This window comes from Schistocerca piceifrons, chromosome 8, assembly GCF_021461385.2.
Source record: "Schistocerca piceifrons isolate TAMUIC-IGC-003096 chromosome 8, iqSchPice1.1, whole genome shotgun sequence".
NCBI classification, from domain to species: domain Eukaryota; kingdom Metazoa; phylum Arthropoda; class Insecta; order Orthoptera; family Acrididae; genus Schistocerca; species Schistocerca piceifrons.
In genome coordinates, this window is record NC_060145.1 from 425,237,860 (window position 1) to 425,253,121 (window position 15,262).

Consider the following 15,262-nt stretch of genomic DNA (forward strand, 5'->3'; position numbering starts at 1 on the left):
CAATTGCAGGTCCTGTAAAGTCTTGTTCCAGATTACGGAATGGCACCTTGTTGTTAGAAACAGTCAGTGCCCTCCAGGCACAAAAATTGCTGCGTACCTCACTACTACACACCTTCCCTGTCCGGGTGGAACCGCACCGTACTTTAAATTCCTCGCGTGGAGTCGTATATACACGCTCCCTCGATGGATTGTCTGATGAAGAAATTCAGCACTGCCTGTCTGACCAGGGCGTAACAGCTGTTCATAGAGTCATGAAAAGGGTTGACACGAACATAATTCCAACCCGCACTGTCTTCTTGACATTTGACAAAGTTCAACTCCAATCGAAAATCAAAGCAGGCTATGAGATAATTTCCGTTCGCCCTTACGTCCCAAACCCTACGCGTTGCTATTGGTGTCAGCGGTTCAATCACACCAGCCAGTCCTTTTCCAATCCGGCCAAATGTGTTATGTGTGGCAAGGATGCCCATGAGGGTGCTTGTCCACCTCCATCCCCTCGCTGCATCAACTGTATGGGTGACCACGCTGCTTTCTCTCGAGATTGCCCCATTTTTAAGGACGAAAAGCTCATCCAGGAAATCAGAGTGAAGGAAAAGGTGTCAACCTTTGCTGCTCGAAAATTATTCGCCAGTCGACAGCCCACCGTGCCTCAGACAGGAAAATACAGCACTGTCCTTGCTTCTCCTCGGCCAACAAAGGAGGCGGCCACGCAGACTTGCGACCTCACCTTTAGTGCCATGGTCGTCAGATCGGCCAGCACAAAGATCGCCCACTCAGCCTCACCACTTTCGCCTGCCCACTCTATGGCTCACCCTTCATCGGGTTCTGCTAAATCTCGAGCCCAAAAGTCAGACACCAAGACTTCCTCCTTCATCTAATCATACTTCGAAGAAGGCTACAAAGAAACCCAGTTCATCTCCTTCTCCGCCAAGGCGTGTCCCATCTACAGCACCACCTGGCGGAAATCGCCCGCGGCCGTCTTCTGTGTCGCCGAGGCGCACTGCTGGCGGCCGATCAACCGGCCGATCGCTGGTGGCAGGAGCTGTTCCTGAACAACCTATGGATCAGGATCTTCTGCCTTCGGCTGAATGCCATTCCATGCTGTCGGTCGCAAGCTCTGAGCAGTCGTTGAGTTGACAGCGACCTTGGTCACATTCCTCCATTTTCTGTTCACCCTATGTCCATTATCCACTGGAATATCCGCGGCACTCGAGCCAATCGGGATGAATTGTCGATCCTCTTACGATCCTACTCGCCGGTCATCTTCTGTCTTCAGGAAACAAAGCTGCGTCCCCATGACCGCTTTGTTCTCCCTCATTTTCAGTCTGTCCGATATGATCTCCCCTCTGTTGAAGGCACTCCAGCCCATGGAGGACTCATGATTCTTCTCTATGATACTCTCCATTTTATCACCCAATCCACTTAAACACTTCCTTCCAAGCTGTTGCCGTCCGTCTTTACCTTTCTGGATATCTCTTCTCTCTTTGTACTGTATACATTCCATCGTCCACACCAATGGTACGAGCTGGTCTCCTTCATCTTCTTGGTCAGCTTCCACCCCCCTATTTGCTGGTTGGGGACTTCAATGCCCACCACCCGCTTTGGGGATCTCCGCATCCTTGTCCATGTGGCTCACTATTGCTAGACGTCTTCCACCAAGCGGATCTAGTTTGCCTCAACACTGGGGTCCCTACATTTTTGTCTGCCTCCACGACAAATTTATCTCATTTGGACCTTGCGGTCGGTACTGTTCCGCTAGCTCGGCGCTTCGAATGGTTCACCCTTGATGATACACACTCGAGTGACCACTTTCCATGTGTCCTTAGACTGCAGCCTCAACTGCCATATATGCGCCCGCGACGCTGGAAGTTTGGCGAAGCCGTTTGGACACTTTTTTCGTCTCTAGCGACATTCGATGACCGTCACTTTCCCAGCGTGGACGATGAGGTCAAACACATTACCGACGTTATTCTTACAGCTGCGGAACGTTCAATACCACGCACCTCCGAATTGCCCCGGCGCCCCCCAGTTCCTTGGTGGAACGAGGCATGCCGTGACGCAATACGTGAGCGGCGACGTGCTCTCCGCGTTTTCCGCCACCATCCTACTTTGGCCAACTGTATCCGCTATAAGCAGTTCCGTGCGCGATGCCGTCGTGTCATCCGCGATAGCAACAAGGCAAGCTGGAAATTCTTTATTAGCTCATTTAACACCTTCACTCCCTCCTCGGAAGTTTGGAGTCGGCTTCGACGGTTCTCAGGCGCGCCTAGTTTCTCCCCGGTCTCTGGGCTCACTGTCGCGCATGATACATTAGTGGACCCCGTCGCAATTTCTAACTCATTGGGTCAGCACTTTGCTGAGATTTCGAGCTCTTCAAATTACCCGCCAGCGTTTCTCCCGAAGAAACGTGCAGCGGAAGTGCGACCTCTTGCTTTCTCCTCTCAAAATCGCGAAAGCTACAATACTGTTTTCTCCATGCGGGAACTCCAACATGCACTCTCTTCTTCTCGCTCCTCCGCCCCAGGACCGGATGGTATCCACGTCCAAATGTTGCTGCATTTATCAACCCATAGCCTGCGTTACCTCCTTCGCATTTATAATCGAATTTGGACCGACAGTACTTTTCCCAGACGATGGCGGGAAGCTATCGTCGTTCCTGTTCCGAAACCTGGAAAGGACAAACATCTCCCCTCTAGCTATCGCCCCATTTCTCTCACGAGTAGTGTAAGGTTTTGGAGCGTATGGTTCAAATGGTTCAAATGGCTCTGAGCACTATGGGACTCAACTGCTGAGGTCATTAGTCCCCTAGAACTTAGATCTAGTTAAACCTAACTAACCTAAGGACATCACAAACATCCATGCCCGAGGCAGGATTCGAACCTGCGACCGTAGCGGTCTTGCGGTTCCAGACTGCAGCGCCTTTAACCGCACGGCGACTTCGGCCGGCGGAGCGTATGGTGAATTACCGTTTAGCGTGGTGGCTGGACTCCCGCAGTCTTTTAACACCTGCCCAATGCGGATTCCGAAAGCATCGTTCTGCAGTTGACCATCTTGTTGCTCTCTCCACTTATATCATGAACAATTTTCTCCGGAAACGCCAAACAGTAGCAATATTTTTTGATCTGGAGAGAGCATACGATACCTGTTGGAGGACAGGCATCCTCCGCACATTGTTCTCTTGGGGCTTTCGAGGTCGGCTACCCCTTTTTCTTCGCGAATTTATGGCAGAGCGCACATTTAGGGTGCGGGTGAACACTACTCTCTCCCGTACTTTCTCCCAAGGAAACGGGGTACCCCAGGGCTCCGTGCTGAGTGTTGTACTGTTTGCCATTGCCATCAACCCAATTATGGATTGTCTCCTTCCTGATGTCTCGGGCTCCCTCTTTGTGGACGATTTTGCGATCTACTACAGCTCTCAACGGCCCAGCCTTCTTGAACGACGTCTTCAAGGATGTCTCGATCGCCTCCACTCTTGGAGCATCGAAACCGGCTTCCGTTTCTCTCCCAGTAAGACCGTTTGTGTTAATTTTTGACGACGTAAGGAGTTTCTTCCGCCCTCCTTACATCTAGGTCCTGTCAACCTTCCGCTTTCAGACGTAGCTAAATTCTTGGGTCTTATGTTTGACAGAAAACTGTGCTGGTCCTTCCACGTTTCCTATCTTTCGGCTCGCTGTCTGCGATCCCTTAACACCCTCCGTGTCCTGAATGGTACCTCCTGGGGAGCGGACCGAGTGGTCCTTCTCCGCCTCTATCGCGCCTTAGTGCGCTCGAAATTGGATTATGGAAGCATAGTCTACTCCTCTGCTCGGCCGTCTATTCTTCTGGGCTCTACTCTATCCACGTTTAGTGTCTGGAGCTTTTTACACTAGCCCTGTGGAAAGCCTTTATGCTGAGACTGCTGAACCTCCGCTGTCCAATCGTCGAGCAGTCCTTCTGAGTCGTTATGCTAGCCATCTGTCTTCCATGCCTGCTAATCCAGCCCATGACCTTTTTTTCGACGCCTCCTTTGATGTAGGGTATGCAGGCCGCCCCTCCTCCCTACTACCACCGGGAGTCCGCTTCCGTCAACTGCTCCATTCTCTTTCCTTCCGCTTTCCTAAAACCTTCTTGACAACTTGGGGTACAGCACCGCCTTGGCTCCGTCCCCGGATCTGCCTGCTCCGTGACCTTTGTCGATTTCCCAAGGATGGCACCCCTTCACTTGTCGGGCATTTGCTGCTCTATGTGCACAAATGACGGATGACACATTTATTTACACCGACGGCTCGAAAACATCGTTAAGTGTAGGGAGTGCCTATATTGTTGGCGACACCGCAAATCACTTTCGGCTTCCCGACCAGTGTTCGGTTTATACTGCGGAGCTTTACGCTGTTCTCCAGGCTGTCCACTACATCCGCCGCCATCAGCGGATACAGTACGTTATCTGCTCAGATTCTCTCAGCTCTCTACTCAGTCTCCAAGCTCTTTATCCTGTGCACCCTCTGGTCCACCGGATTCAGGACTGTCTGCGCTTGCTCCACCTGGGGGGCGTCTCGGTGGCGTTCCTCTGGCTCCCGGGACACGTTGGTATCTGTGGAAATGAGGCGGCCGATATAGCGGCCAAGGCTGCAGTCTCTCTTCTTCGGCCAGCTATTCAATCGATTCCCTTCGCCGATCTAGGGAGCGTTTTATGTCGTCGTGTTGTTCATTTATGGCACGCGCATTGGTCGACACTTCCCCATAATAAATTGCGGGACGTGAAAGCTCTTCCTTGTGCTTGGACCTCTTCCTCCCGAACGCGTCGTCGGGAGGAGGTAATTTTAACTAGACTCCGGATAGGGCACTGTCTTTTTAGCCATCGACATCTTTTAAGCGGCGATCCTCCCCCACTCTGTCCCCACTGCTCTCAGCTGTGGACGGTAAGACACCTTTTAATTGAGTGCCCCTATTTTAATCCGTTACGCTCCCGTCTACAGCTATCGCCTGATATATCGTCGATTTTAGCAGATGACACGCGCTCAGCCGACCGCGCTCTCCAGTTTATTAGTGCCAGTGAAATGACGTCAGTCATTTGAAGCTTTTTTTGGGGACAACCAAACCCTTTCTGTAGTGGATTTTTAAGCCTTCCTTCTGCTTTTAGTTTCTCCAATTTTATGACTTTCGTTCCCATTGCTGCTGGTTTTCAATTTCGGTTTTTTACTGTTTATTAAGTCACGGACCGGGCGCTAATGACCATAGCAATTTTGCGCCCTAAAACCAAAACAAAAAAAAAAAAACAACAAAAAAACTGTTTTCTCGATTGATCTGTGTTCACTTTTTCAAGGCCTATCCACTGTGCCAACTTATAACTAAATCTGATGGGGGTGCGATGGGGAGGTTCCCTTGTCAGTATAGCGCATCAGACCGTTGAACAAAGAACGGTGCCTCCAGCGTATGTGACAGACTATGTACAGATCTGATCTTGCCTTGCATCCACTGGTCTATGCTACACAGATCTGCAAGATTATCGGGTCTTCTTTTAATATATGACATGAGCACAAACTAGATTCGATTTATTTTACTATTTATAACGAGGGCAGTATATTTTTGTCGATGCTCCTATCATGACACCCAAAGCCCCATTACTAACAATACTAGTCGACCTGAAGATGTCTTCTATTAGGTGAAAAGCGCGTCATGAATAAATAAAGCAATAAAATCAGTTCTACAGCCAAGACTGTTTTCACCACAATCTACATCTACATCGACATGGATACTCGGCAAATCACATTCATGTGCCTGGCAGAGCGTTCATCGAACCACCTTCACAATTCTCTGTTATTCCAATCTCGTATAGCTCGCTGAAAGAATGAACACCTATACCTTTCCGTACGAGCTCTGATTTCTCTTATTTTATCTTGGTGATCGTTCTTCCCTATGTAGGTAGGTGTCGACAAAATATTTTCGCATTCGGAGGAGAAAGTTGGTGATTGGAATTTCGTGAGAAGATTGCGTCGCAACGAAAAATGCCTTTCTTTTAATGATGTCCAGCCCAAATCCTATAGCATTTCTGTGACACTCTCTCCCATATTTCGCGATAATACAGAACGTACTGCCCTTCTTTGAACTTTTTCGATGTTCTCCGTCAGTCCTGTCTGGTAAGGATCCCACACCGCGCCGCAGTATTCTAAAAGAGGACGGACAAGCGTAGTGTAGGTAGTCTCCTTAGTAGATCTGTTACATTTTTCAAGTGTCAAAAATGGTTCAAATGGCTGTGAGAACTATGCGACTTAACATCTGAGGTCATCAGTCCCCTAGAACTTAGAACTACTTAAACATAACTAACCTAAGGACATCACACACATCCATGCCCGAGGCAGGATTCGAACCTGCGACCGTAGCGGTCGTGCGGTTACAGACTGAAGCGCCTAGAACCGCTCGGCCACTGCGGCCAACTTCCAAGTGTCCTGCCAATAAAACGCAGTCTATTGGTTAGCCTTCTCCACAACATTTTCTATGTGTTGCTTCCAATTTAAGTTGTTCGTAATTGTAAAAACTAGGTATTTAGTTGAATTTACGGCTTTTAGATTAGACTGATTTATCGTGTAACCGAAATTTAACGAATACCTTTTAGCAATCATGTGGATGACCTCACACTTTTTTGTTATTTAGGGTTAACTGCCAATTTTCGCATCATTCAGATATCTTTTCTAAATCGTTTTGCAATTTGTTTTGATCTTCTGATGACTTTATTAGTCGATAAACGATAGCGTCATTTGCAAACAACCTAAGACGGCTGCTCAGATTGTATCCCAAATCGTTTATATAGATAAGGAACAGCAAAGGGCCTATAACACTACCTTGGGGAACGCCAGAAATCACTTCTGTTTACGTTCCATCAATTACTCCGAACTATGACCTCTCTGACAGGAAATCGCAAATCCAGTCACATAACTGAGACGATATTCGATAAGCACGCAATTTCACTACGAGCCGCTTGTGTGGTACAGTGTCAAAAGCCTTCTGGAAATCCAGGAATGCGGAATCGATCTGAAATCCCTTTTCAAATAGCACTCAGCACTTGATGTGAATAAAGAGCTAGTTGTGTTTCACAGGAACGGTGTTTTCTAAACCCATGTTGACAATGTGTCAATAGACCGTTTCCTTCGAGGTAATTCATAATGCTCGGACACAATATATGTTCTAAAATCCTGCTGCGTATCGACGTTAACGATATGGGTCTGTAATTTAGTAGATTACTCCTACTATCTTCCTTGAATATTGGTGTGACCTGTGGAACTGTCCAGTCTTTGGGTACGGATCTTTCGCCGAGCGAACGGTTGTATATCATTGTTTAGTATGGAGCTATTGCATCAGCATACTCCGAAAGGAACCTAATTGGTACACAGTCTGCACCAGACGACTTGCTTTTATTAAGTGATCTAAGTTGCTTCACTACTCCGAGGATATTTACTTCTACGTTACTCATGTTGGCAGCTGTTCTCGATTCGAAATCTGGAATATTTACTTCGTCTTCTTTTGTGAAGGCATTTCGGAAGGCTGTATGTAGCAACTCTGCTTTGGCAGCACTGTCTTCGATAGTATCTCCATTGCTATCGCGCAGAGAAGGCATTGATTGTTTCTTGCCGCTAACATACTTCCCATACGACCAGAATCGCTTTGGATTTTCTGCCAGGTTTCGAGACAAAGTTTCGTTGTGGGAACTGTGATAAGCATCTCGGATTGAAGTCCGCGCTAAATTTTGAGCTTCTGTAAAAGATCGCCAATCTTGGGGATTTTGCGTCTGTTTAAATTTGGCATGTTTGTTTACATACTGATTGCAGTACCAAAATGCCTTGAAATGGAAATCCTTTTGCTTCTGCTGATATTATTACAGCTTCCACAAGAACGTACAGTTTCTTACATACTTCTATCGATCGATGTTTTCATGTTATTTAATTTTAAAATCATAAAATCCTTCGATGAACACCCAGTAAAACCAATAGAAGACCCATTATTAAACCTTGTGGTTTTACAGAGTCCGTGAGGCAGAGACACACTTGTGCAGAAGAAGCTGGACCTGAAGAGATTACCTACTGTGTGCGGTGGAGGACACACACACCTGCCAATTTGATGCCAGAGGAGACAGTGTCTGCTTCCGAGTTTTACTGGGTCGTGCACTACTTTATCCTGTTAGGCCGGGCAGGCAGTCTGGCAGTGGCGAAAGTATAGCTTCTCCTTGGCTCGCACTTCTACGTCTTCTGACTGCTTCTCACGAGCCACTTTCCGACCTTCGTTGCCGTGTATAGACAGTACTTGGCGCATTTTCTCGCCGTAGCCGTGTCAACACACCGACCTTCTACACTGTGTCTCAATTATCTTGGCCACCCCAAATACCATTTTATCCAGAAGAAAAATAAAGAAGTACCAAGTAATGTTTTTCAGCTACCACGACAACTTTTCGACGGCGGTTTGGTAAGTCTGGTAAAAAAGTAAGAAAAACTGTTTGTTTCGTAAACAACGCACATGCCTTCCCAACGTAGTCTCTTTTGAGGGATGTATACTTGTCGCAGCGACTCTCTAGCTTTTTCATGCCATCGGAAAAATACTCGTTGACTGCAACTGTCACTTCCTCATGTCACGAAAATTTCTTGGCAGCAAGCCAGAGTTTCAAAGTTAGGAACAGGAAGAAGTCACTTGGGGCTAATTATGGCGAATAGTGCAGATGAGAAACCTTTTCAAAGCCAAATTCATACACCTTCGCCACTGTTATCGCTGATGAGTGGGATGTTGCATTATCCCGTTGACAGAGCACTTCTTTTGCGTGCCAACCTTGGTCGTTTTTCAGTCAACGCAAATTTCAAACGATTCAACAATGAAGTATAACAGGATCCAGTTATAGTTATGCTTTTTTTAAAGTAATCCATGGGAATCCTATTTTGACGCCCTTTTGCCTCTGGTGTGTAATGATGGATCCAAATTTCACCCAAAGTCACAAATAGGCGCAAAAAGTCTTGCAGATTGCAGTTAAACATCGCCGGATATTGTGCTGAACTGTTGTTCCGTATGCGTTTTGTTCACTTGTGAGCAACAGTAGCACACATCTCGCACACAGCTTCTTCATAGCCAATTCCCCGTGTGGCATATTATGTATTCGCTTAGTTGAGTTGCCTACCGTTCCAGCAACCAAACGAATTTATTCGGCGGTCTTGCATCACCATATCTTGTATTTTTTTTCAGTGGTTCACTTTGTGGTGACATCTACTCGATGGCTAGAGGGCACTTCACCTTCGGCGCTTCAGCGACCACGTTTAAATTCGCTAAGTCAAAGGTAAATAGTCTTCAGTTATAGTGCAGCGTCCCCTTGAACTTCATACAACTCTGTTTTGATTTGTGCGGCAGTCCAGTGCTTCAAATGAAGATATTTAATAACAGCACGAAACTCGATTTTCTCCATTTTCAATCCCAGTTTATGCACTGACCAATTCACTGTCGTCAACAACTGTAGGTTATATATTATTGAAATTTTTTATACGATCCTTGGAATAATCAAACTTACCAACCATGAAGATACAACAAAAATATTCCATTCTTTCATGGAAATTTACCACGTTTATCAGACGACCCTCGTAAATAGCATGAATGGTTCTGTAGTAACTTTACGATACGAACAACAGCGCGTCTTTTTTTTATTTGGTAATCCACTTCCTCTTCTCACCCCGTACAAAAAGGCAGCAAGGAAAATTAATGTACCACGTTCAACGTTAGAGAATAAAGTTAATAATACAAATTCTCTAGTGATTGGAAGGTCTTCTGTCTTAAGTACCACGGAAGAGAACACACTTGTCCATGATATTTTAAGGGGTGCACATTGGGGTTTTCCTTTTATCTCTGATGATGTTAGGTACATAGTAAAAGGATATCTTGATAAAGGTGGACGAAGGGAAAAACGCTTTCCTTGTAACATGACAGGGATTGGGTGGTCACGTTCATTCGTACAGCATCACGTCCGGCTGCCTGAGAACATTAAAAGGCAACTCGCTGAAGTGAGTTGTAAGACAGTGAAATCATGATTCCAGAATGTTGGTGAAAAAATGGAAAATATCGATTCCAAAAATGTAATCAAATATGACTAGACCAATCTGTGTGACGACCCTGGGAGGAATCATGTGATAATTAGAAGGGGAACAATACATCTCAATCAGCAGCACAGCGAAATTCACTTTACCATGGAGACAGAAAAGAACGGGGTATTGCCTTTTCTCCACGTAGAAGTTTACCGTAGGCCGGATGGGAAACTTGGCGTTTATAGTAAGCACACCGACGCTGACAGGTACCTGCATGCATCCGCCCAAGGAAATCGGCCCTGCAAACTTTAACTAAGAGAGCCTACAGGATCAAAAATGGTTCAAATGACTCTGAGCACTATGGGACTTAACTGCTGTGGTCATCAGTCCCCCAGAACTTAGAACTACTTAAATCTAACTAACCTAAGGACATCACGCACATCCATGCCCGAGGCAGGATTCAAAAAAATGGTTCAAATGGTTCTGAGCACTATGGGACTTAAACATCTGTGGTCATCAGTCCCCTAGAACTTAGAACTACTTAAACCTAACTAACCTAAGGACATCACACACATCCATGCCCGAGGCAGGATTCGAACCTGCGACCGTAGCAGTCGCGCGGTTCCGGACTGCGCGCCTAGAGGGCAGGATTCGAACCTGCGACTGTAGGGGTCGCGCAGTTCCAGACTGTAGCGCGTAGAACCGCTCGGCCACTCCGGCCGGCTCCTACAGGATCGGCGATGAACAAAATCTCAAAGCTGAACAACAGAACCTCAGGTCCATTTTTGGAGCTAATGGCTACGACATGAGGATGACACACAAAACCATGGCACCGAAGGAGGAGGGCAACAGGGAAATGCAGAACGAAGCACCATACGTACAAGGGCTTACTGAACGTCTGGGCAAAATTCTCCGTCGGGCACGCATTAAGCCGATTTTTCGTAGCAACTACAAAATAAAAGACACTCTGGACTCGACGAAAAATACAATTGACAAGTTTCGTGCCGCCGGAGTTTATGAAATCGGGTGCGAATGTGGACTGGTGTTGACGAGACGGGTTGTCCAATAAGCACAAAGTTAACTGAACACGAGAACTATATATCTGTCTCAAACAATACAACAAATCAGCAGTGGCAGAACACCAGGAACAGTGCAGGGTGAAAATCGAATTTCGAGTGGCCCGTGTACTGGCAAAACAGGCGTTTGGTTTGAGGAGGAAGATCAGACAGGCTATAGAAATAGCCAAACGACCCGACAACATGTATAGAGAAGACGGGTAGCGACTTCCAGCGTCTTGGCTACCAGCAGTGACAGCTTTGCGGATGGACAGCTCTCGCAAAGCAACAAGCGCGCGGTAAGCCACAGCGGCGGAGGGTAATCAGAGCGCTGACGCGGCCTAGTCGATACTAGGTAGTTACTAAACAAAAACTGCAGTAGCCGCTCAATTTCCTATTCGCCCATTTCCACCAATGGCAAGCAATAAACTCCAATGGAAAACACCTGTTTCCGCCAAATGACAACACACAAAGCAAAGACCAATTAAAAGGACACCCAAAATCCTTCCTTCTCACCCCCCTATCCAACGACAGCACTCCTCCGTAGTATATAAGTAATCAAACTTGCGCCCATTCAACAGACGTGCCTCCGTAGCTCACAAGGGAACCTCCCCATTGCACCCCCCTCAGATTTACACTCCTGGAAATTGAAATAAGAACACCGTGAATTCATTGTCCCAGGAAGGGGAAACTTTATTGACACATTCCTGGGGTCAGATACATCACATGATCACACTGACAGAACCACAGGCACATAGACACAGGCAACAGAGCATGCACAATGTCGGCACTAGTACAGTGTATATCCACCTTTCGCAGCAATGCAGGCTGCTATTCTCCCATGGAGACGATCGTAGAGATGCTGGATGTAGTCCTGTGGAACGGCTTGCCATGCCATTTCCACCTGGCGCCTCAGTTGGACCAGCGTTCGTGCTGGACGTGCAGACCGCGTGAGACGACGCTTCATCCAGTCCCAAACATGCTCAATGGGGGACAGATCCGGAGATCTTGCTGGCCAGGGTAGTTGACTTACACCTTCTAGAGCACGTTGGGTGGCACGGGATACATGCGGACGTGCATTGTCCTGTTGGAACAGCAAGTTCCCTTGCCGGTCTAGGAATGGTAGAACGATGGGTTCGATGACGGTTTGGATGTACCGTGCACTATTCAGTGTCCCCTCGACGATCACCAGTGGTGTACGGCCAGTGTAGGAGATCGCTCCCCACACCATGATGCCGGGTGTTGGCCCTGTGTGCCTCGGTCGTATGCAGTCCTGATTGTGGCGCTCACCTGCACGGCGCCAAACACGCATACGACCATCATTGGCACCAAGGCAGAAGCGACTCTCATCGCTGAAGACGACACGTCTCCATTCGTCCCTCCATTCACGCCTGTCGCGACACCACTGGAGGCGGGCTGCACGATGTTGGGGCGTGAGCGGAAGACGGCCTAACGGTGTGCGGGACCGTAGCCCAGTTTCATGGAGACGGTTGCGAATGGTCCTCGCCGATACCCCAGGAGCAACAGTGTCCCTAATTTGCTGGGAAGTGGCGGTGCGGTCCCCTACGGCACTGCGTAGGATCCTACGGTCTTGGCGTGCATCCGTGCGTCGCTGCGGTCCGGTCCCAGGTCGACGGGCACGTGCACCTTCCACCGACTACTGGCGACAACATCGATGTACTGTGGAGACCTCACGCCCCACGTGTTGAGCAATTCGGCGGTACGTCCACCCGGCCTCCCGCATGCCCACTATGCGCCCTCGCTCAAAGTCCGTCAACTGCACATACGGTTCACGTCCACGCTGTCGCGGCATGCTACCAGTGTTAAAGACTGCGATGGAGCTCCGTATGCCACGGCAAACTGGCTGACACTGACGGCGGCGGTGCACAAATGCTGCGCAGCTTGCGCCATTCGACGGCCAACACCGCGGTTCCTGGTGTGTCCGCTGTGCCGTGCGTGTGATCATTGCTTGTACAGCCCTCTCGCAGTGTCCGGAGCAAGTATGGTGGGTCTGACACACCGGTGTCAATGTGTTCTTTTTTCCATTTCCAGGAGTGTAGTTATAAATCGGCACAGTGGATAGGCCTTGAAAAACTGAACACAGATCAATCGAGAAAACAGGAAGAAGTTGTGTGGAACTATGAAAAAATAAGCAAAATATATAAACTGAGTAGTCCATGCGCAAGATATGCAACATCAAGGAGACCATGAAGTCAGTAGTGCCGTGGTCCCGTGGTTAGCGTGAGCAGCTGGCGAACGAGAGGTCTTTGGTTCAAGCCTTCCCTCGAGTGAAAAGTTTGTTTATGTGACAAACTCTTATGTTTTCATCACTTTTTTGGGAGTGATTATCACATCAACAAGAAAACCTAAATCGGACAAGGTAGAAGAATCTTTTTACCCATTCGCCAAGTATACAAGTTAGGTGGATCAACAACGTATTCCTGTCATGTGAAGCACATGCCGTCACCAGTGTCGTATAGAATATATCAGACGTGATTCCCTGTGGAGGAATCGGTTGACCTATGACCTTGCGACGTCCTTTCGTCTACTAATTGCACGGTTTTGCCGTGCGGTCGCAAAACACAGACACTAAACTTATTACAGTGAACAGAGACGTCAATGAACGTACGGACAGATCATAACTTTGCGAAAATAAACTTTTCACTCGAGGGAAGATTGAACCAAAGACCTCTCGCACGGCAGCTGCTCACGCTAACCACGGGACCACGGCACTACTGAGCTTACTTTCTCCTTGATGTTGCATATGTTGCGCATGGACTACTCAGTTTGTATATTTTGCTTATTTTTTCATCCACACAACTTCTTCCTGTTTTCTCGATTGATCTGTGTTCAGTTCTTCAAGGCCTATCCACTGTGCCAACTTATAGCTAAATCTGAGTGGGGTGCGATGGGGAGGTTCCCTTGTCAGTAGGCAGCGCGTAAGTCCCATTCAGTAGTTAGCAGTACATCCTGAGGAAGGCGTCTTGCAATAGTCGCCGAAACGTCGGAATTTTATAGTTGACAATGCCTACGTTTACATCCTGAAATGATCTTAGTTTCTTCTAAGAGTAGTATTTCAGTAATGATGGCTGCCACTGTGGACGGAAAACTATTACCTTCCTAAGTGGTCTACAAATCGGAGCATTTATGGGACACCTGGCAAGGAGGTCCCAAACGAACCCTCTATAACCGAAATAAAAGTGGATGGTTTGATCTATCTACGTCTGAAGACTGTTGTATTACTACTGCGCTGCCTTACCTGAAGTCAATGGGGGGGGAAAAAGTCATGATAGGAGACAACCTCTCAGGTCACATTTCGCTACGAGTAACTGATTAGTGTGAGAAGAATAAAATCTGTTTTCTTTTGTTGCCACCAAACAGTACTCATATTTTACAGCCATTAGTCGCAGGTTTCTTCAGACCTTTAAAAGCTGCTTGGCGGGCAGTGCTTACGCAATGGAAGAAACGCTCCCATGGGCCAATATCGAAAGATGCTTTCCCCTCACTTTTGAAGGAAACGATTAAAATGTATCAGCAACTGAAGAAGACGATATAAGAAGTGCATTCCGTGCAGTGGGATTAATTCCATTTGACTCTGAAAGAGTCCTCAAAAAATTGTCTGATGGAGATAATTCTCAAAACATTTCTTTAGAAGTCTGTTCTTCGAACTTTGAAGATATGCATTCCGTGGCGTGGGATTAATTCCATTTGACCCTGAAAGAGGAGAAAGTTGACTGATGGAGATAATTCTCAAAACATTTCTTCAGAAGCTTGGTCTTCGAACTTTGAAGATATACTTGAGAATGTTCGCTTTGGAATGAAAAATAGCATGTGTCCAACGAAAGCAAAAATTAGATGTTGTCCCACGGAAATCCAATACAGGGATCGATGTGAGAAAGAGAGATTATGCTGTTTGTGTGGTGTCACCGCCAGACACCACACTTGCTAGGTGGTGGCCTTTAAATCGGCCGCGGTCCTTTAGTATACGTCGGACCCGCGTGTCGCCACTGTCAGTGATTGCAGACCGAGTGCCACCACACGGCAGGTCTAGAGAGACTTCCTAGCCCTCGCCCCAATGTACAGACGACTTTGCTAGCGATACTATACTGACAAACTACGCTCTCATTTGCCGAGACGATAGTTAGCATAGCCTTCAGCTACGTCATTTGCTACGACCTAGCA